Source organism: Narcine bancroftii, chromosome 5 (assembly GCF_036971445.1).
Source record: "Narcine bancroftii isolate sNarBan1 chromosome 5, sNarBan1.hap1, whole genome shotgun sequence".
Lineage (NCBI taxonomy): Eukaryota > Metazoa > Chordata > Chondrichthyes > Torpediniformes > Narcinidae > Narcine > Narcine bancroftii.
Window position 1 is genome coordinate 36,367,252 of NC_091473.1, and position 23,072 is coordinate 36,390,323.

At 39.5% G+C, this 23,072-nt stretch overlaps 1 protein-coding gene across 7 annotated transcripts in view; it reads left to right on the plus strand.

Moving 5' to 3' along the window:
- The window catches only part of magi1b (membrane associated guanylate kinase, WW and PDZ domain containing 1b), a 444,703-nt gene that overhangs the window by 64,549 nt on the left and 357,082 nt on the right, over window positions 1-23,072 (plus strand). The gene's annotated exons all lie outside the window — the stretch shown is intronic.

The window sequence follows — 23,072 nt, forward strand, 5'->3', positions numbered from 1 at the left end:
AATCAAAATGTTGAAATTTAGATGTGCTTTTGAATAGGAATGTTATTTGGACGTATGTGCTATGTGTACCTGTGTACTTGGCAGAATAATTGAACAGGAAAATGCTAAAGGGGGTCATTTGGCCTTTTTTGTCCAAGTTAGCTATTTCAAAAAGAAATCCAGTTAGTTCCACATTCCAATTCTTTGTCTAGATCACTGCAATATTTTTTACACATTTATATCATTGTCCTTTGAGGTCTGTTATTGAAACTATATCTACAAGCAGTCTTTTAAATTTAGATACATTTCTTAAACAAAAGTTTTTTTTCTCTCATGTTGTCTTTGGGTCTTTTTATCAATCATCAAAACTTTACCTCTGGTTATCCATCTTTCAGCCATCATGTTATTGAGAAGACAAGGACCTTGCAGGAGGAAGTCAGCAGGTCAAAGGGCATCCATGAGTGGAAATAGTCCGTCAATGTTTTGAGTTGAAACCTTGACAGATAATTTCTATCCATGCTGTGTGACCTGCTGAGTTCCTCCAGCAATTCTTTCCTCAGTTTTCTAGTACCTCCAGCTTTAATGTTTGTCTCTTCCTTTTTAATTTATCCTGTTTCTAAACCCTCGATGATTTTAATCCAATATTCTATTCATCTTCTCAGATGAAAATGACTTGTACCTTATGTTGTATGTGTCATGTGTACATATTTAGGGGACTACAGAATCTAAAGTGATCATGCCATTATACAGTACTTTTATCTGAAAGCCAATTTACAATATTCAAGTTAAAGTGAGAGCATTATTTATAATTTTACAATGAAAAAGCCATTGGAGACCTCGACTAAATCTACCTGATAAAAGGCTGATGATCTTATTCAGAAGAACAAGCTCTCAACGTTTCACACATTTTTGAAACCATTCCAACTTGGCGCAATATTGCATCATCCATGCATGCATGGGCACTTTGTGTGTTTTTGAGACAGAAATGAAGTAAATTTAATTTAAACTGTTACCAGATGGGGAAGCCGTGTTGTCTAGCAGGCCAAACCTGATACATTAAAAGTCACAGGCATTGATCAGAAATCTTCCAGCCAACAGACATTTTTGAGAGAACCATCTATGGGCCATATGCCCTGTAATATTTCACTCTCCCTGGCCTATTTATCAAATAATAGAGTTTGGGATTTATCATTCATTAAAATTTATTGCACTGGAAAATTCAAAGTGAACAAAAAGTCAAGAACACCCTGAAACAGAAATATTAGAACTGCAATTTGTCCAAACTGACCAGTCAGAGATTATTCATTAGTCTTGAATGGTGGCACACAGCCAGAACATCTGCTCAGGCTCTTGCCTCAGGGGTGGAGAAGAAATAAATAGCTCTTGTTTTGGTCCATTTGTATAGTTTTAACTCTTACTGTTGAGAAACTGTCTGCATAATATGGTCATCTGCCATCTAGAAAATTTAAATCAAGACATCCTCGCTACAAGTGATTTTTATATGCGGCAAAGCAAATGCAATGCTGCTGTGACAGTGCATCTTTCTGAAATTGTAACAGAGTCCAATGAGCCTACTGGACTCCCATATTTGAATGCAGCCATTCTCAACCTTTTTTGCCTATATGGTCCCCTTAAGACTCTGCTCAAAGTTTATGGGGCCACTTACCTGTGAAGTGGTCAAGTTTAGTTGATTTCTTCAGTACTTGTCTCCTACTGACGACTTGAGAAACATTTTTTTCATGATTTCAGTCTGTTGCTCCCTTGAATGTGCTGTGGCCCCCAGGAGGGGTGTACAGACCTTACTGAGAATGACTGTTCTAATGCAACAGAAGCAGCAGATCACATTCTGGATACTGAACCTATTGGCGAGCTCTCCACTGGCCAACGAGACAGAGGTGCACCAAAGAAGAGGTACAAGGACTGCTTAAAGCAGGGGTGTCAAACTCAAATTCACGGAGGGCCAAAATTAAAAACTTGGACTAAGTCGAGGGCCGAACTAAATATTTATTGAAAATTTTCCACAACATCTGCATGTTTTCTCTTCTATCAACATATGTAATGTTAAACTTTTTCTTATTAAAATAAATGTTTAATAATAGTTTTGGATAAACTCTTTCATTGTCATTGTCATTGGCCCATTTCCTTTAGCGTCTGAAACCGTGCACATGACGAGTCAATGAGGGATGATTAAAGCAATGGTCTTCAAACTTTTTCTTTCCACCTACAGACCACCTTAAGCAATCCCTTACTAATCACAGAGCACCAATGGCACAGGGACGCGAGTGGATAGAAAAAGGTTGAGAACTGTTGTATTGTGGTAACTCCACATCTGATTAGGTTAATTGTTAGGCAAGTGGTCAGAGAAGGACCCCCCCCCCCCCACCCCAAGAAAGGCTTAAATCACAGGAACAAAATAAGCTTCCGTCTCACTGCTCCCAATCTTACACACAGTCCTGATGTGGAATGTGTGGTCGCAACTCCACGTTCATCCGAGTTCAGGTGCTGTCTGTGTGGAGTTTGTACGCTCTCCCCTTGTTTTGGACCAACAGGTCGGTCGCCTGACGAAGGCACCCGAACCCCCCGTTGAAACGCCGGCGTCCGGGGCGGTGGAGGAATTGGCTGAGAAGAGCGCGTTGCTCCCACCCCCCTCCCATGGTTGGAGAGGGATTAAACTGCGATCTCACGGCTCCGGGCTCGTCTCCAACAAAAGGAGCGGGAGGCAGGGTCCACCGCGCACGGAGCGAGGGGGGAAGGCATCGCCAACGAGACGTTCGGTCCGGCATCGCTGCTGAAGAGCAGACCCAGCGAGGATGGTCCCCAACTCCAGCCGCGTCTGTGTGTCCGGGAGCCGGGCGGGCTGAGTGCGGCGCTCTGATCCCTGGGATTCGGGACTCTGAGATCCCTCCACACCTCCGGCGTCTTCATTTTCACCTTCAGTGTGCATGCACTATACTGGCACGGCGGCCAGTGGGCCAGCTCTAATATATATTTAATATGATCTTGCGGGCCAAATATAATTATATCGCGGGCCAGAGTTTGACATGTGTGGCTTAAAGAAATCTCTTGGAGCCTGCCACATTGACCACCGCCAGTGGGCTGATCTCGCCTCCAACCGTGCATCTTGGCACCTCACAGTTCGGCGGGCAGCAAACCTCCTTTGAAGAAGACCACAGAGCCCACCTCACTGACAAAAGACAAAGGAGGAAAAACCCAACACCCAACCCCAACCCACCAATTTTCCGCTGCGACCGTGCCTGCCTGTCCCGAATCGGACTTGTCAGTCACCAGCGAGCCTGCAGCAGACGTGGACATACCCCTCCATAAATCTTCGTCCGTGAAGCCAAGCCAAAGTAGAAGAAACTAATTCAATGCTTCCTACACCTTTACAATGAAAAAGTTAGCAGCTTTAATTGTACAACACAGAATGGAATGTGACAGCAATATGTTCATGTGATAATACTGGCACCAGGAATTTTTGCCTTAAAACTTGTAACTGTATCCACTCAAGGACAATAATAAATATGAAACACTGTGTGGATCATTGCATTGGTTGAGTGGATTGCTGAAACTGTGATACATGCAACCATCATCACTGGGGAAAATTTAATATGAGTGCAGCTGGATTTAATTTTGACTCCCAGGACCATGTACTTTTATTGACAGAAATGGGAATCAAGCCCTGTAAAATGTCCATCAATCTGTGTGTTGATAGTACTGGCATGTAGATACTCTAATCTTTGGGGAAAAAAAAACTTTGGTTTCCCTGGAGGGGCTGGTTTTGTTGCTGTGGGATATAACAGGTTACCTTGCCATTCTTCTTTTTATCATGGACACCAGAACTAATCTGAATAATAATGTACTTTGACCACATTGTATTACTGAATACCGAAGAAAGTGCAGATCCCAGTATGGTGAAAAAGTCATGTACTGCACTACAGTAATTGTAAGCATTAGCACTGATTCATAGACTGCATGGCCTCCTTCAGTCCAGTGCTCACATGTATATCTTCAGTGAACGAGATTTAAAAAAAACTAAAATCAATTATTTCTCACTAAATTTTGTTTGTATCATTATCCAATAAACATTTCATAGGAGCCTTGGCAATTAAAAAACATTTCAGATGTGAGGGATTGATAATTGCTGCATTAGCAAATGGTGGAAAGTAAGATAATTCCTTATGTTCATCTTGAAATGCTGCAGCTGGCTTCTCACTCCTGACTTTTTCAGCTCAATGCAATAAATGGACTTATTGCAGACTTTCAAGTAGGAAACAGATGACCCTGTTCATATTTGCATGTTGTACAAAAGCTTTTACAGTTCATTGCATAGACATTTCCGGAAGATCTCAATGACATAATGGCTGGCCAGGGCATGATTGCATAGTGAGGTGGGTAGTACTCAAAGCATTGCAAAGAGCAATGTATGTGAGCAGTGTCAAGTTGATGGTTAGTTTTATGAAAATAATAGCTGTGGCTCTGCAGAAAGGTTTGGCAAAAAGTGCGCTCATTCACTCCTATTTCAGTGTGGCCGATCAATTTTGCTAAATGGTTTCTGATGGAAGACTTGAACCTCAGACTTTAATCTGCCAAATATTTGAATTTTGTAGCCTTTGGCCTTGTTTATATCTAAGTCGAGGCCTCGGGCAAGTTGAAGAGGCAATTTACCAGAGGAACACTTGGATGGGAGTCTTCATTTGCAGAATTACTAAAGAGGCTGGGATTGTTTGCCAGATTTAATGGCTGTTTAAAACCATGGGGAAAATTTCAGGAACAGTGTTTAGATTTAATATAATTTGCAGATTTTTTTTGTTGTAAGGTGGTGTTATCTTGCACAATTTGAAGTAGATAAACAGCTAAGTCTTAAAGCTAGTCCTTAAAATGGATGCAAATGTAGGATTGTAAAGAAGTTTGCAGGGTTCAGGGAAATTAAATTGGTTCAGTCTGAGTGAGCACTGAAGTAATGCAAGGCACTTTAAATCAATCAAACCCAAGATGAGTCACACAAGGGTGCGTACATGTATGTAGAACGTAAAAACTTTCTGAAGACATTTAAATTTGTGTTACAACATTTATTGTTTTCTTGAATATGTTGGCTTCCAGTGTGCAAGCTGATCTCTCTGCCAATCAATTCTATGTATTAATCTCTGAAGTGTGAAGAAGCATCTGATTATTCAATTAGTGGGAATGAGAACATGTGTTCCCTTTATTTTGCTGTTGGATTTGATATGATATTCTGGATTGTCTCACCTTTTTCTATCAAATGTAAACCTTTGTAAACAACATTAGACAAGTTTGGCCAGAGTGCCTCTTTCATTGCAACTCTGACCCTATGATTGCCAGGTTAATGCTCAGTGTTGGACTTGATTAGAGACTTTTATTAATTTCTGATTCCATATGGAGGTCAATAGTGAATATCAGACAAGTTTATTGTCATATTGCAGCAGCAGGACAGGTACTATTTTTTAAAACAAAAACTATAAATACAGAGTAAACTTGATTGAATATCAAAAAAGACAGTAAATACACAAGATAATATTCACAGTAATGCAAATACCAAAAAGGACTCAATAGTACAGATGGAGCTTCTGTGATATTGGAGCCATCTATTATTTGTGTTAATAACATGAGGTTCAAGAGGCTGATAGCAGTTGGAACAAAACTGTTCTTGAACCTAAAGGTGCTGTTTTTATTTAATTTTTATACTTTCTATTTGAAGGTAGCAGTGATAAAAGGTTGTGACCAGGTTGATGGGGTCCTTAATGATGTTGGGTGCCTTCTTGAGGTAGTGTCTCACATAGTAATGGATGGGAAGTCAGAACCTGTGATCAACCTGGTTTTTAGTTACCATCTACATCCTTTTGCATACCTGGGGACTTGAATTCCATAAAACAAGTTATGATGCAACCAGTCAGTATGCTTTCCACAGTGCACCTGTTGAAGCTTGATTGTCTATCCCACAACATGCCAAACCTCCTCAGACTCTTTAGAAAGTTGATTGGTGTGCATTCTTCACAGTTGCCTTGATGTGCTGGCTGCAGCAAAGTTCTTCTGAAATAGGGGGCTCCAGGAACTTGAGGTTCTGACCCCTCTCTCCACATCCATCCCATCAATGCAGATAAATGTTGTCTGTCATGGAGCAAGAACCTGCTCAAGTTATCTCTGCATTTATGGTCTGGTATGGAAACTCAAGTGCACTGATGCAGAAGGCTGAAGAAAGTGGCAAATATCTATGTGAGGCATTTCTCTCTCAATGGCAACCAAATCAAAAAGGACCCAAAAGAACTCTCAGACACCTTGCCTGCATCCAAGAAAGTAATCAACATATTTCATCAGCCAATATGGTGGCAGACCCTGCTCAGTAAAATCATTGCCCTCCTGTTTCCAATCCTCTGTTACATGAAACCTGAATGCAATTGAAATGTAACAGCATTTTATTTTGATTGTCCACATCTTCATTTGCTCCTATTCCTGCATGAAGGAGCATTTGTTGCAAGTTTCACAATGTAGGATGTAGCCAGAGAGAATAATAAGATGTAATTCCTTGATGACTTCAGCTATTTCTCGTTTATTTACTTAAAAACAAGATGTAATTTCAATTTCAGTGAAATTATGGTTGAAAAAAATGGTGGGAAGTAGTTGCTATTGGTTGTTCCTGATTTTCTTTTTTGTAATAAGATGCCACTGGACTGTTCACTGTGTCATCGACAGTAACTCTGAGGTTTCTGCACAAATGCTCAAGTCTCAAAATGGTGGTCAACTATTTGCCATGATTTTTACATTTTCAATCTGATTCCTTTGAACCTGTTCATAAATTACAAAGGTATGGCTATTCCGCAGCAGAACTGAGAAATTTATGCCTTGAAGTGGGACTAAGGCAAAAATAGTTGAAACAGATTATTTAACAATTACATTTAAGCACAAAAGATTGTTTTTTTTTAAATATATAAATTTATTCATTAAAAGAACTTTAATTCATTTGAAGTTTTGTACACTTTTTAACCAGTTTTCAAAAGTCCTCAGAGTTGGAGAGGTTGGCTTGAGAATGCAGAGCTGTCCTTGATCTTAGCACCAGGCCTTCAGTTATCAGGAGAAAATTCCACAGTGTTCTTCCTCCCACCCCCCACCCCCCCACCCCCTGGCATAGAGCCAGGATTTTCCTGTTGGAGAGGCACACTAAAGAGCCACTTGACTCTGTTTCCCATAGAAAAGCTTCATGAACATATAAAATCTTATTCCCTGGCTGTCACAAATTTCAAAGAGAATGAAATTTATGAAGAATTCCAATGCTACTAAACATTCAAACACTGGGGGAAAAAAATACTGTGCACATTTTTGAAGAATTTACTTTTTTTGAACAGGCATTTAAAATATATAAAAATACTGGAAAATGCTAATGCATTCAAGTAAATTGAATTAATTCAAAAAATTCTCATGATTAATGATCAATTAATCAATTGCTCCACCATAGCCAGATCTATCAACCACAATGAGTAGTGTATAGAGCCAAGTTATACAATAGGACATTTTTGCTTCACTATTGGCCTAGCATCAGAGTTCAAAGGAATAACAGTTGTCAGGAAATCTTACAAAGCCTTCAGGCTCCTTTTCCGCATAGAATTACATTGGATTCCCCAAAAACACTGATGAGTGAGGCAAGCTGTGGCATTTTACAAGAACAAACATTTGCCTTCAGAAGGGTTCAACGGCTTGGATGCATGCCCAAACTGCAGGTGTAGCGATGGCCTCAATCTTGAGGACTGGGTAACTTTGGTTGAATTTATCTGTTGCCTCTGTTCTTGGTGTTCCCATGCTGACTGTAAATATGTTCGATGACATATTCAACCTTGTTTGTTGTTAGCTTTTGAAAGATCAGGACAAAGTCCTTTTATTTTTCTGCTCAAAATAGTTTTTTTTGCAAGAAATATTGTGTTAAAGGGAAGCGTATCGACCTTTTCAGAAAGAAGGGTTTTGTCTGCAGTATGAAGGTTATGCACCAGATGTTTCCCATTTTCAACAAATATATTTGGACTTTGTAGTTCAACTTGTTTGATGGGAACTGCTTCAGGATATGACACGGAATCAAGTAACACCTTTTTTCCTTCCCCCCCCCCCCCCACTTTTCTTTTGACTATCCACGTTGGTATTTTGTTACTTCTGAGTGACTTCTTGAACTGAACCTTGCTCTTCCTTGGAAGTCCTCAAGAGGCTGACACCAATGATATCTCAACGGGGTCTGGATACTAACAATTTCTGGTTGCATAATGTCTTCAACATACAAATATATCCAGAGCACTTCATGCAAGTGGAATGATGAGCAGATCAAGAACATGGCAATTTGCTAGTAAATTGTTGTCTATCGCGAGAACTGTGGTTTTCAATTGTTGTCCCTGAAATTCCAATTCCCTCTATTTAACAGCTATGACAATCAGTGGCTTTTGAAATCTTTTTTGTTGAAAAATAATGATGAAAGAAATGAAACTAGGTAGAAAATTTAATAGAACAGATTGGAAAGCGAAAGAAGAAATCATGGAGTGAAATATGAAAGTCTGCAGATGCTGTGACAGTAAAAAAAAACCACAGAAATGCTGAAGGAACTCAGCAGGTCACAGTGTTGATAGGAGGTAAAGATGAGTAACCGGCATTTTCGGCCTGAGCCATTCTTCAAGGAGAAAGCATAGGGCTTTTTTTAATCAATGCCAATCAAATGTCTCTGTATTTTGTTTGTGCTCAATATTTAGTTTTCATAATTGCCAATTACTCACAAGGCAACCATTGATAGTTTCAGCCTGTCTTGGATATAGTGTGATATCATTGTTATAGCAGTTACAATGTAGACGATTTTAATTTGTCATTCGGCAGCATCAGGTTAGGAATGACAAGTAGCATGGCAGATTCTTTTTTTTCCTGTATGAAGGCAAGCTTATGGTTCTTTGGAATGCAAGAGAATTTAGTGTCTTTAGAATGGACCAGAGTGGCCAAATATAAGTCTGCATAGTATATTTAGGTAGGCAATGCAGAGCTTTTCTATTTTATATGGGATAATAATTGCTTTTTAAATCTTTTTACTTGGATATCAAAAATAAGTATTAAAAAAAAAAGATCAAGGGTAGATGGAGATGGGCATAGTGAGCTCAAAGAACTGTTTCTGTGCTGTACAGCAAAAATCTGGGAATAAAATAAATTATTTCTAATTTGTTTGGATGTTTGCAGGCCATGTCCAAAGCACCACAAATTTGTTAACAATCTGCATTATCTCATTCATTCTATGTTCTCTTTTCTTTGGCTTGGCTTCGCGGACGAAGATTTATGGAGGGGGTAAAAAGTCCACGTCAGCTGCAGGCTCGTCTGTGGCTGACAAGTCCAATGCGGGACAGGCAGACACGGTTGCAGCGGCTGCAGGGGAAAATTGGTTGGTTGGGGTTGGGTGTTGGGTTTTTCCTCCATTCTATGTTGGATCATGGGTATTTACAGTCTTTTTTTTCCTAAACCTTAATCCCCAATCAGTCATTTAAATGGAAATCATACTTGTATTGATGTGCATTTGTTTTGTTAGCAGTTTGGAACCAGACATTTATTTGTTTCTCACCAAGAGTTTTGTTGTTTGAAATTTATATACTGGGAGCATTCCATTTTAGATGTTGAGAGTTCCTATGCTACTGAAGAAAAACCAAGCCAAAGAAAGAAAGAAAAGCAGTATCAGTCTTTCAAAATTAAACTTCTTAAGTAGGCAGACATTGGTTGATTATCTTTCTTTGGCTTGGCTTCGCGGACGAAGATTTATGGAGGGGGTAAAAAGTCCACGTCAGCTGCAGGCTCGTTTGTGGCTGACAAGTCCGATGCGGGACAGGCAGACACGATTGCAGCGGTTGCAAGGGAAAATTGGTTGGTTGGGGTTGGGTGTTGGGTTTTTCCTCCTTTGCCTTTTGTCAGTGAGGTGGGCTCTGCGGTCTTCTTCAAAGGAGGTTGCTGCCCGCCAAACTGTGAGGCGCCAAGATGCACGGTTTGAGGCGTTATCAGCCCACTGGCGGTGGTCAATGTGGCAGGCACCAAGAGATTTCTTTAGGCAGTCCTTGTACCTTTTCTTTGGTGCACCTCTGTCACGGTGGCCAGTGGAGAGCTCGCCATATAATACGATCTTGGGAAGGCGATGGTCCTCCATTCTGGAGACGTGACCCATCCAGCGCAGCTGGATCTTCAGCAGCGTGGACTCGATGCTGTCGACCTTTGCCATCTCGAGTACTTCGACGTTAGGGGTGTAAGCGCTCCAATGGATGTTGAGGATGGAGCGGAGACAACGCTGGTGGAAGCGTTCTAGGAGCCGTAGGTGGTGCCGGATTATCTAAAGGCATGGTAACCACGTGCACAGCTCATGTAACACTGTTTACATGATGAAAGAAGAAATCCTGCAGTTGCTTGTTAACAGACCATCGCATGCCTGACTTTATTCTGCTGTGCACATTCATCCTGAGTGAAATTACTTCCTCATTCAGATATCAAATCCTCCAGTCATTCGGCAAGGAGGTTCCTTTTTAGCTCATTATTTTAGAAGCAATTATAACAGAATTTACTTCAAAATGTTCATCAAAAATAAAAGGATTGGTGCAAATTTAGGCTGCGATTGTTGTTTGGCAATGAGCCATGTCATAGATTTCTATCTCTCTCATTTGACCCATGCACTTGCATATGTTTCTGCTGTACATTGAAGATAATGCTGATCATTTGAAGGACAACTTTTTTTTTTACCCTTGGATTTTTCAGTCAGTGAAGGAATAAAGTTTGTTGATGAGGCTCACAGCTATTGGCAGATTTATTCAGCAAGTTTTGGATTATAACCTTTATCAGCACTGAGAAATTTGCTGCTCGTGTAAGCAGCAACAGTGCATCTCTTTGACCAATCAGATTAAAGCACCTACATGGAGATGTGCAGATTCCAAATCAGAAAGTACAAATTAAAATTCAAATTATAGCATTTAGATGAAGAAACTTGAAAGGAGGAAGGAACATGTAAGACCATGGTATATAAAAGAAAAGGAAATGGAAACAAATTTCTAAATGATGACTGATTTAAAATATGTAGTTCTCGAACTTTTTTAACTGCTAGAATCCATTTTCAGTGCCAGGGAGGTTGGTTGAAAGAGTGACTGTGTCATGGGGATTTTTAAAAATTCATTTGAATAGATGAGCCCAGCAGTTTGTTGTGTTTGGCACAGGATATTTTTCTGCATGTAGGATGCCAAATTCTAAATTTCAACATTTGTTGTAATGGAGCAAGTTGAAGTTGGTGTCACACTTGTTCTGTATTATTGCAAGCATCTCACTGGTCTGCCTGTAATTGATTTCAAACAGTAGCATCAATATGAATGTCCAGATAAATACCAAAAGGGTAGTGTTTTCTGTTTATAAAGATAGGAGAAAACCCATCATAAAACAAAACTAAAAATGATGATCAAGAAAACTTCCAGGTATCAGAGTTGCACATTGGCCATTTTAATTAGAGTGGAAGAAACAATTTGGAAATACTTATGGAATTTTGCCGTGCAACCATTTTGCTTTTCATTTGGTTCCAATATACTATCAATAAATATTCTTCTTTTGTGTGTGTATTTCCAACCAATGACTTGAGAATGTAGTTTCATCAGGTTGTACTTGTGCAATCAGATGGCAATAAACTTGACTTATAATGTCTATTTCGGTTTTAGTGTGTATTTAAATCAAGAGTGTGTGAACTGAAAGTTGTAATTAACTTGTTCTGTAAAAGGAAAGGAACTTTGCACATTTCCATCATCAGTTTTTCAGCAATCAAGAGATCGATTAACATGTAATTCATCAATGAAAATACTATGAAAGCAAAGAGGTTAGGATCTTTATGTTAGTGCAATTGAAGAACATGGTTTTCATTTACTGTTCTCTCCAATTCAATTCATTCTTATAATATCCACCTTTATTTTGTCATCTGTAGTCACTTCTTTCCATTGAGAAATCCCAGAAATACTCTGGTATGTGGCATTGGATTATGGGTAATTTCATCATAAAACAATTATACAGCTCGCCTTGGCGTTGAGTCAAACCGTAAAAGTCTTTGGTTCACTGATTCCATGTCTCAACCTGGTATTTTCATCATTTAATTTGTTTCCACTCCTGATGTGTTCAACCTTGATTGTGTCATATACTTTTGCTATTTGTGTGCTTCATTAAACATTTGATGTCGATAGAACTGTGCAGTAAAACATGGCAATGTTCAAAGGTTTTTGATAGTCATTTACTGAGCTGTTTTTTCAATAATTATTCCAAAGAAATTTGTTTGAAAATAAATGTGATTTGATGGCTGTTCCATTAACAATGATGATTTCAGTGATGCCGGGGAATTAAACCACATGAGCATAAACCTCTCAATATAACTAGTCTTTTTTTTAAATATAATGACAAGAGCCTCAAACCACAGGAACTGAATCCCCAGTGAGAACAGCCATTTTGCCAATTACTTAAAGCTTGGGGTTGAATTGGTTAAATCTATTCTAGTCATTTGTTATTATTGCCAGTGAGCAAATGAAATTGCATTTTAGGTGTGTTCAGTGCAGATCTCAAATTAGGGTTGACCTTCCCGTAAAATCCGAGGATTATTTCTCATACTTCATCTCATCCATTGTATGCAGTGCAGAGGTTGTTTCATAGTCTTTGGAGAGTGATATATCAATCACATAGAAAGTCAGTGGTGCTGATTATGGAGCCCATTCGATGATGGTTTTGAGTATATGTAATTGTGTGTCTGGAGAACCACTGTGCATTCTCAGTTGCAGAAGAACAAATGACTGAGCGAATATGGTTTATGGAATTTTTTTTTGATTGTCATGGCACCAGAAATACCTGAATTACACACTGTTCCATGTCATCTCTCAGAACTGAAGTCATCCGCTGTAAACTGTTTGAAAGTCTTATAAAGAATACAGAACACACACAGTAAGATATACATCAGGGTGTTATGTGCATTGTTGTTGGACACAAATTTGAATTCATTTTAGTTTTGTTTTATGATAGGTATTCTCCCAATTTAATTAATAGCAAGTGTGCTATCACATGTTTTTTATTTGTGGAATGTGTTTATAATTCTCATGGCCAATTTTTCATGTTCACCATCAAACTAATCTTATAATGGTCAATGTCATGAAGGGGTACTGTCAGATGAGAGTCCAAAATCCGTGTCAATGATAGAAGAGAAATGCATTTCTGAGATGGCATTGAGTATGACTTGGAGTGAAAGTTGCAAGTCATGCTGTTTCGATTTGCTTTATGTTGTGATTGTAGGTTTGTGGGTGGAAATGTTGTCAAAAAACATGCCATATGACAATTACAGTACGGAAACAGGCCATCTCCGCCCCCCTAGTCTGTACAGATTTAAATGATCTCCTGTACTCCGCCCATACCCCTCCAATCCCCTCACATCCATGCACCTATCCAACTTTTCCTTATATGACAAAATTGAATTTGCTTCAACCACCTCTTCCGGAGGGTCATTCCACTCAGCTACCACTCTCTGAAGAAGTTCCCTGACATGTTACTTCTAAACTTGTGTCCCCCAACCCTTGACTCATGACCTCTCGTTTCAACCTCACCTACCCTCAAGGGAAAGAGCCTCTTCACATCAACTCTATCTATCTCCCTCATAATTTTAAATATCTCTATCAAATCCACTCCCCCCCCCCCAACCTTCTGCACTCCAATCAATAAAGACCCAGTCTACATTTAGTATTGACAATGACTCCTGAACAGAAATGTTGTTTTTGAACTACAGGTATGTGCCACTTAACGTCCATGCTGCGTTCTGTGAAGCTGGGCTTTATGCGATGTGTATGTTGTGCGAATACCATATTTGTATCTACTTAGCAATGCTATAAGGGACACTGAACTTGTGCTAAATTACTGGTAAACTGTTTAATTTTTTTCTTCACTTTTTAAACTTTTATGTAAACACTTTAACTTATATCACACACAATTTAGCAAAGAGGATCAGGATCCTCCACATCTCTGTTCTCAACTTCTTCAGCATTCCACTGGAAGAGTTTCAGGTTGAATATCCTTCACTGATGAATGGTCTCTCTGTAAGACCCGAAGGGCCTGGCTGAGGCTCTTCTTGGGGAGGTGTTGGCTTCTTCAGGAATATGTCCAGTGTTGTTTGCTTTGTTTGAATTTTCTTCATAAATTTCTTTATATGCAGCAAACACTCTGAGCTTTCCTCTCGATCAGTGAAAAGCGTTCAGTGTTTGGGTCCATCTCTTCAGCAAGCTGTTAAGGTCTGCAAAGAATTTGGCTAACTCCTCAACAGTGAACCTCTTCTTCTCCTTCTGCAGTTTCCTTTTTCCTTGCCTCTTCTCCAGCTATTCGCTCTTGCTCTAGCTCCAGCAACTCTTCATTTGTTAGTTCCTCAGGAACCATCTCCAGAAGTTCTTCAATGTCCGCATCATCTATGTTCAGGTTGTTGTTTACCATGTCAACAACACCTCTATTAATCCTTGCAATCTCATCATCTTTATCAAATCCTTTAAACTCATACACATACTGCTTCATTATTTTTTTTCCATATGCCATTCTTGCACTCGTTGGTCACATTACCTCAGGCCCAAGCAAGGTTCTTTATGCAGTGGAAAATGTTGTACTCCTTCCAGAATTGCATCAGTGTCTTATCTGTGTCTTCATCAGTTGCAGCATCATCTCGGGAAAAGGTCCTCCTCGGGTAGTAGGCCTTGAATGCTTCAATAACCCCTTGGTCCATTGGGTGGATTAAATAGGTGATGTTTGGTGGGAGGAACACCACTTTGATGTTGGGGTGGAGGTCACCAATGAAAGGAGGATGTCCTGGAGCATTGTCAACAATTAGTAAAATCTTGAAAGGTATGACTTCTTCCAAGCAGTACTTCTCCATTTCACTGGTATAGGAATTGAGAAGGGCATCCTGAAACAGCATTTGTGTCATCCAAGACTTTTTATTGTTCCTATAATTATCCATTCAGGAGTGTTTGTTCACATTCTTGAAAGCCCTGGGGTTTTCACTATGCCAAAAAAAGAAATGGCTTTAACTTGTAGACAGCAGCATTGCCTCCAAACAGCACTGTCATTCTCTTTGAAAACCTGGCATTGACTTGGCTTCCTTATGGATGAAGGTCCTTTCAGACATTCGCTTCCAGAATAAGGAGGTTTCGTTTATATTAAAAAAAAATGCTGGGGCAAATAAACTCCCTCTACAATTAGTTCACCTGAGGTCTCCACAAATTCTTCTGCTGCCTTCACATCAGCACTCACAGACTTGCCACTCACTTTCACATTATGTAGCGTAAAACATTGTTTGAAGCACCTGAACCATCCAGAGGTAGCACTAAACTCGATATCATAATCTGGTCTTGCTTTATCTTTAATAATCTGGAACAAGCTTCGTGCCTTAGTCAATGTGCTGAGAGGGACTCGCATTGTGTATGGTCCTCAATCCATGTGGTCAGCAATGGCTCCATATCTGATATAGGTCACTCTTGCATTTTTGTTAGCTTTGTAGCCTTTGGTGGAGCTGATCAGTTAACAGCTTGGAGAATTTTCTCTTTGTTTTTGAGGATCGTTATGATTGTTGAGTGCAACATGCCTGAATCGCGAACAGTAGCATTCATTGTTTTCCCACCTTTGTTTAATAACCTTTTTGTTTCACTTCCAAATCAATACTTCTCCTTTGCCTCTTGCTGCAGCTATCACTAGCTGTGTTTGTGAGCCATGAGACACAGAAAGTACAATGCCTACCTACATAAGCCTTTGTATACGAAAGACATGAGATACACGTATTGGGTGAGGGAAGTTGTTGCGTACGACTGGTTATGTCCGCTAGGTCTGGTTCTCCGATCAGGATTTCTGAACTCTACTATAACATGAGACCACGGACATGTGTGTTCGGACATTGCCTGAATAGATGTTAAGCAGCATATATTTGTATTTTAGAAATCTATGAGGCATGTCATGCGAAGTAGATTTTCTCACAATAAAGTATGATTCGACTTCGCCTCAAAGTTGAGAATAGTTGTACCATTCCTTTGTATGATATCAGAGAGCCACAATGGAGCATGATTTAATGCTTCATTTTATGAATTGTTTGGATCTTATCATTTTGGTAAAATAGTCGCATTGCACATGAATTAACCCATGCCAAAAGTGAGCTTGTTTGATTAACTTTTGCTTCACCTTATTATGGCTTTGATTAAAGCAATTGAATTTATTTTATGAATATATTCCAGGACATATGATTAGAATATATTTTCTGATCTAAATTTATTCATTGAAATGTTTTCAAATTGAATCTTTCCAGTGCAATGTGTTTTACCTTGCCTCCTTTTGTAATGGAATGATGAATATCCATGGTGTGTAACTTTTCAAGGGTTTCAGTTCAACATACTTCTTCCAGCCCAAGTCTAATGTAAAGTTATCCTTATCAAACTAGTTCCTTAGCAAGAGTAATACTCAAAGGCATTAGAAGAACTCAGCAGGTCACACAACATCCATGAAAGTAACAAGCAGTTTCAGGCCTGAGTCAAACCATGACTTAAGATTTCTCTGCATGGATTCGGCCTGAGCTGCTGAATTCTCCAGCATCTCTTTGTTCACTCACCTCCATTGACTCAGTCTAGACTTCCCATTGCCTTGGAAAAGCAGCCAACATATGACACTCTCTTTTCCTCCTTCCTGTCAGGGAGAAGATGCATCATCAATTTGAAGGACAATTAATTTCCCCTGTTATCATTATTCTTACTCTCATCCCTCTTCATTCTGTCTTATTGTCTGAGCTAACGGTTCAATAGCCAATGCAAACAAGGCTGGTGACAATGGACACCCTTGCTGGGTCGAATGTGTCAATTTGAATGGCAAGGAAACTTGACCATTTTGTCACTACCCTAGCAATTGGGTTTGTATATAAAGCTTTAACCCAACCAATAAAAAAGGGCCAAATTTAAACTTCTCTAACACCTTAAATAAAAAAAAATCCAATTCAACCCTATCAAAGGCTTTTTCTGTATCTTGCGCAACTGTGGTTGGGCTGCTTTCAATATGCATTGCCCAAAGTTATCAATCAAAGAATATTATCTGATGCATTCCTATTCTTAATAAAACCTGTTTGATCAATATGTATCAACTTGGGTAAGTACTTGGCATAACGATTTGCTAACAGTTTTGCTATAATTCAATAAAGAAATAGGTCTATAGGAAGACACTTTTTTTTAGAATTACAGTAATTAATGCAATCGAACAAGATTCTGGTAACACCTGTTCTTCAGTTATTTGTTGTAATACATCCCCAAATACAGAAGATAAGTCTTCATAAAAAATTTTTATAAAATTCCACAGAGAATCCATCATTCCCCCAGTGACTTTCCATTTGACATCTCCTGTATAGCCTCCTTAATCTCAAAATCTGTAAACAGAGATTCCAATTCCATAACATCTTCCTCCCCTAATACCAGTAACATTAATTTGGATAAATAAGATTCAATAGAACTGCTATCCTGTTTCCCCTCAGAAGTATATAATTTTTGATAAAATGAATAAAACTGGTCATTGATTTCCTGAGGTTTATAGGTAACTATTGAATTCTTTTTAACAGCATTAATAGTCTGTGAAACGTGTTCCATTTTTAATTGCCATGCAAGTACCTTGTATGCTCTCTCACCCAATTCATAATAAGGCTGACAAGATCGGTTAACTAAATGCTCAAATTGATAAGTGTGCAATGTATTATTATGTAATTTCAAGTTTGCCAGAGCTACTTTTTTTTAATCTTCTGTCACATCTTTCTGAAATTCTTTCTCAAATTCAGCAATTAGTTTCTCCAACTCTAAACTCTCTGCCATATATTGTTTCTTAACTCTTGTAGTATAACTAATAATCTGCCCTCTTAAATAAGCTTTCAATACATCCCATAATACAAATGACTATCTACAGAATTAACATTCTCAGCCAAAAATAAAGTGATCTGTTCTTTAACAAAAGTAACAAACTCCATTTTTTCAGTAACATTGTGTTAAACCTCCATCTATAAGATGAACGTACCACTTCCAAACTTACAAGAAAAAACAATAAAGAATGATCCGAGAAAACCCTACTTTTATACTCAGCCTATAGTACTCTACTCTGTAAATGTGCCAATAGCAAAAAAAAAATTTTTTTCCTGGAAAATGAATCATGCCGAGATGAATAAAAAGAAAAATCTTTCTACGTAGGATTAACTCTTCTCCAAATATCCACCAAATTTAAATCTTTCATCAAAACCCCAATTTGTATTGCCATCTTTGATTTCCTTATATATTTCAGAGATCTATCCAATAAAGGGTTCAAAAAACAGATGAAGTCTCCCCCAACTAAGATATTTTCATTAGCCTGATTTAACAACAAAAAAGTTTTGAAATAAAACATTCATCATCTATATTAGGTGCATAAACATTAAGCAAAGTCCAAGATTCAGCAAAAATTTTACAATTCACCCTCAAAACTCACCCAACATTTCCCTCCAAGGATTGTAATTCAAAAGGCAAACTCTTATGAACTAAAATTGCTACACCTCTCGTCTTAGAATTAAAAGAAGAAGAAAACACATGACCAACCCAATCTCTCTTCAATTTCAAGTGTTCTTTTTCAGTCGGATGTGTTTCTTGCAAAAAAGCAATGTCAACTTTCATTTTTTTAATATAGGCCAAAATTTGTTTCTGCTTAATTGGATTATTCAATCCCAGAACATTAAAAGTTGCAAATTTCAAATTAGACATTTCCACAAATTAACAATATGATCACACATTAATAAATATTGCTCCCCTTATAAATCCTTAAAATCACAATCCCTCCCCTTTAAAACGTCAAGAAAAAAAATAAAAGAAAAAAATCACCCCTTTAAAAAAAACACCCAAAGGTAGTATTGCCCTAAAAATCTGGGTGTGGTCAACCCCACTAGCAGCAGATGACTATCAAAGATTTCAGTGCCATCCACCACCACCCTCCCCCCCCCCCCACCCCCCCCCCCCGGACATATACACATTATTCAATTAAACATAATCAAATACAGTAAATATATTCAATCCAGTAATTCCAGTCCCAATGATTGTTCCAGGTCTTCAATATCAAGAAAACTTTGTGTCAGCTCTTTCTTTCCATGCTTCCCATTCCCTTGCCCATTCCCATTTGTCCTTCTTTTAGGTGACAACAATGAAGATCGACCATTTCCTTGCAAATCTGGCAATGAATTGGCAAAAATTAATCCATCATGATCATTTTCAAAATATTGAGATTGAAAATTACCATAAAAAACTTTTAACACCGCAGGGTAGCAAAAAGCAAATTTATAACCCTTCCGCCACAATACTTCTTTAGCTGAATTAAATTTCCGACGTCGCCTAATAATTTCTTGACTCAAATCTGCATTAAAAAATACTCTATTATTTTAAGTCGTCATTGGAGATTGACGTTGTCGGGCCTTCTCCACGGCCAGTCGTAGTATCATTTCCCTATCTTGATATTTCAAACAATGAATTAAAACCACCTGTGGCGATTGTCCCGGAAACGACTTCTTCCTTAATGCTCTATGAGCTCGATCCAACTCAAACCTTCCGGAAAAAAACTCCTTGCCCAACATCTCAGGAATCCATTTCTTTAAAAAAATTATCGGGTTGGAACCTTCAATATCTTCTGGAAGACCCACTATTTTCACATTATTCCCCCGACTTTGATTTTCCAATGAATCAACTTTCTTCAATAGTTCTTTCTTACACTAAAGAATCTTCCACTTTTTCCATTTTTTCCCTATTACGTTCTACTTGATTTTTACATTCAAAAAAAGCTGCTTCAATTTTTTAAAAATGATCTTGTACTGTATCAACTGATTTTATACATCTATTAACATAATTTTTAACTATAGACATATCTTGTTTCATATTTGTCATCACACATATTACTCATTTTAGTTTTTAATTCCAAAAATCCTTGAGACATCTGTTTAAACATATTGTCCATTTGGTAAGCAATCCCTTCCAACACAGCACACATTGATTCCATTCTGGGTTCCATCACCTCCCTTTGAGGCCTACTTTCCCTGGTCTCCACCTCCATTTGTTCTTGTGTGCTGCTTAGTGAAGGTAAGTCTTCTTCAGGCACCGCTGGTCCTCTTTCGGTGCGGCTGCGGGTCTGAACACCCGACGACAAACCCGACCTCGTCGAGGCGCTGCCGCTTGGGCCCCTCCACAGCCCACACTCATTCTAATAAATCCCGAATCCTCAAAGCACCACAAATGCCCGGTAGGACCAGCGACTGCACAGGTGCATTCTCCGATGCAACACTGAGCATCCCCGGCCCACCTGACAACATTGTGGGCCCCTCTCTCAGCCGGACCGCCCACACGGCCTACTTCACGGGTGTGCAGTTCAGAGCAGGTTGAGCTTGTCGTCAAGCCAGCGCCATCTTGTGGAGGCAGGATCAGCACCGGCATCATATTTAACCGGGCAGGAGTCCTCTGAGCCTTGGGGATTCCCACCAACGACTCTGTGGTTTCAACTGAACAGATAGGCCTCAACTCTTGTAAGGTAGTTTCTTCTGTAATTGAGCTTTCATTTTTTTTACATTGGTAGCCATTGTAGTCCTCTTGTATTCCAATAACTGTAAATACTACTTTTAATCACTTTTATAAATTGAAAAAACGTGTATTTAAAAAACTAGCTGGTGAAGGGTGGAATTGCACGTCTGTCTTCTACACCATCTTGCCACCCCCCCCCCCCCCACCCCGATATCATATTCCTGAATAGATCTTTCATTTGTGAAAAGATGATCTCTCAAACCGTGCTTACTCGTGGCCCATGCATTTTTTAAAAAATTTCGCTCTACTTATATTTAAGTATGGGTTGTCCTGCTTCAATAACAATTTTTTCACTGTATTTCAGTGCAGATTACAGTAAACAATTCAACTATAAAAATAAGGAAGCAGGTGGGTGCAGACATTTCTTCATGTTGGATATTTTGTTTGGTCTTTTTACTTCCTTTGATATCATGGCTGTATGCCACCACACTGATCCTGGGTGAGTCATAACTTCCCAAATGGACAATAGCTTGGCTGAAGCCATTGTTCTTGCCTGATTTCCACCTTGAACTCAGTTTGCAGTGGCTACATTATTTCCAGATCATACTTTGCCATATCTTGGTGCCTTGATAATTTTTAATTAATTTTTATTTTGCATTTTAAAAATTTAGACATACAGCATGGTAACAGGCCATTTTAGTCCACGAATTTTACACCCAATTATCCTAAACCCCTGAAGCACTTTGAATGGTGGGAGGAGACTGGAGTGCTCGCAGAAAATCCATTTCTATGCACTTTTGCTGTTGCTCATTTAATAGCATTCTCTGCTCTAGCCCAGGTGAGGCTTGAAGGCCAACCATATTCTGAGATGTCCTGGCCTATCCATACAGAAATAATCTGGTCATTATTTGTCATATCAAATTGTCTGCTGCATCTCCCATTTTAGCACCTTACTTGGGTAGCACCTTTACTGTGGCGATTGGCGCAGCAATATTAGAGTGGCAGTTCTCCAGATTGGAATCCGGCGCTGTCAGTAAGGTTTGAATGTTCTCCCCGTGTTTGAAGACAGTTTCCACCCACCTTGCAAAAATGTTATGGGTTTATAGATTAATTGTTGTGATTGGGCCACATGGACTCGTGGGCCAAAAGGGCCTGTGCCGTGCTGGACATCTTGAAGAAAAAAAAATTGACTGAAGTATTTGGGCATGATTTGAGATGATGAAAGTTGGTTTTATAGTACAGTGAAATCCTGATTTTTCCAAAATGGTCAGGACCAGGCCTATTTCAGATGACTGAATTTTTCGGATAACTGGTCATTTTTTAAAAACAGCCCAGTACTTGTATCAATGTTTAAACAACAACAAACAGTAGGATAGGCTCTTTAAGCATTAAAATAATGTTTAATTCTCACCAAAGGAAATGCTGGCTGTGGCTGATCCCCGGCGCATCCCCAACGCCACCACTGATCAGAGACCTACCAACTGCCACCGCCCATCCCCAAAACATCTCCACCACTGCCGTCAATCCCCAGGGAGGTTTCCCAGGCCGGTGGAACACTCACTTGCCAGTCGGTGGGCTCCCATCTCCCCATGAGCTTGGACCAGCAGGAGCTGTTCCAGCTTTGCATCCTGGTTCTCGATGTTGGAGCCTGACACAGTATTCGCCTGCACACACTCCCCCCCCGCATCAGCTGATGATCACCGACACCACCTCACTGAGGTCCCGCTCCTACTTGGGAGCCCGAGCAGGGGGTAGCTTGGGGAGGGGGTGAAGCGACTGCTCCTCCTGCATTTTCAGCCCAGCAGCACCCACGGCCTGCTGCAGATGCCGTGGTCTCACAGTGTCACTGGAGCTTCCAACATCCATCTCTGAACTTTCCCCTTGACCTACACCAGAGCTTTTGATGCCCATCTGGTGTGCGTGTGTGGAAAACTGAGGGGAAGTTTCGGAATCTGTCAGTAGCAGAGGAGGGTTTGGAGTTGGCGTCGGGAGCTCTGGTGTGCCAAGGAAGGAAGGGGAGAGGAAGGGAATGGGAGTTTATTGCCACTGAGCCTGACTCCTGCCTCTGCCCGGGAGACCACTCTCCTTGATGACACCGGGACAAAGGATTCTTCTGACTGCTTGCAGATGAGGGAGTCAGCGGCATGCAATTTGAGAGAAAAGTCAATAGAGTAAGGTAAAGAAGTGGAAGGAGAGACACGTTGGGTGAATTTTTTCAACCTGTGAGGTCAGTTCAGCTCCAAAAAAATTTCGGATAACTGACGCTTTCTGATTGTTTCAGATATCCTCATTTATCCAAATTTTTTTTGGAGGCGAACAAACATCACTTCTGGGTCCAAAGGTATTTTGGATAAAGGAGGATTTCGGATAATCTATTTCGGATAATTGGAGTTGTACTGTATTTGTTGATTGTGAATTGGTTTAAAAAATGATAGCAGTTTAATTTTTTTCATCACATTATTAAAACTGTTGCAGTGATAATTCAGTCCTGATGTGGGCTGTGTTTCCTCTTAT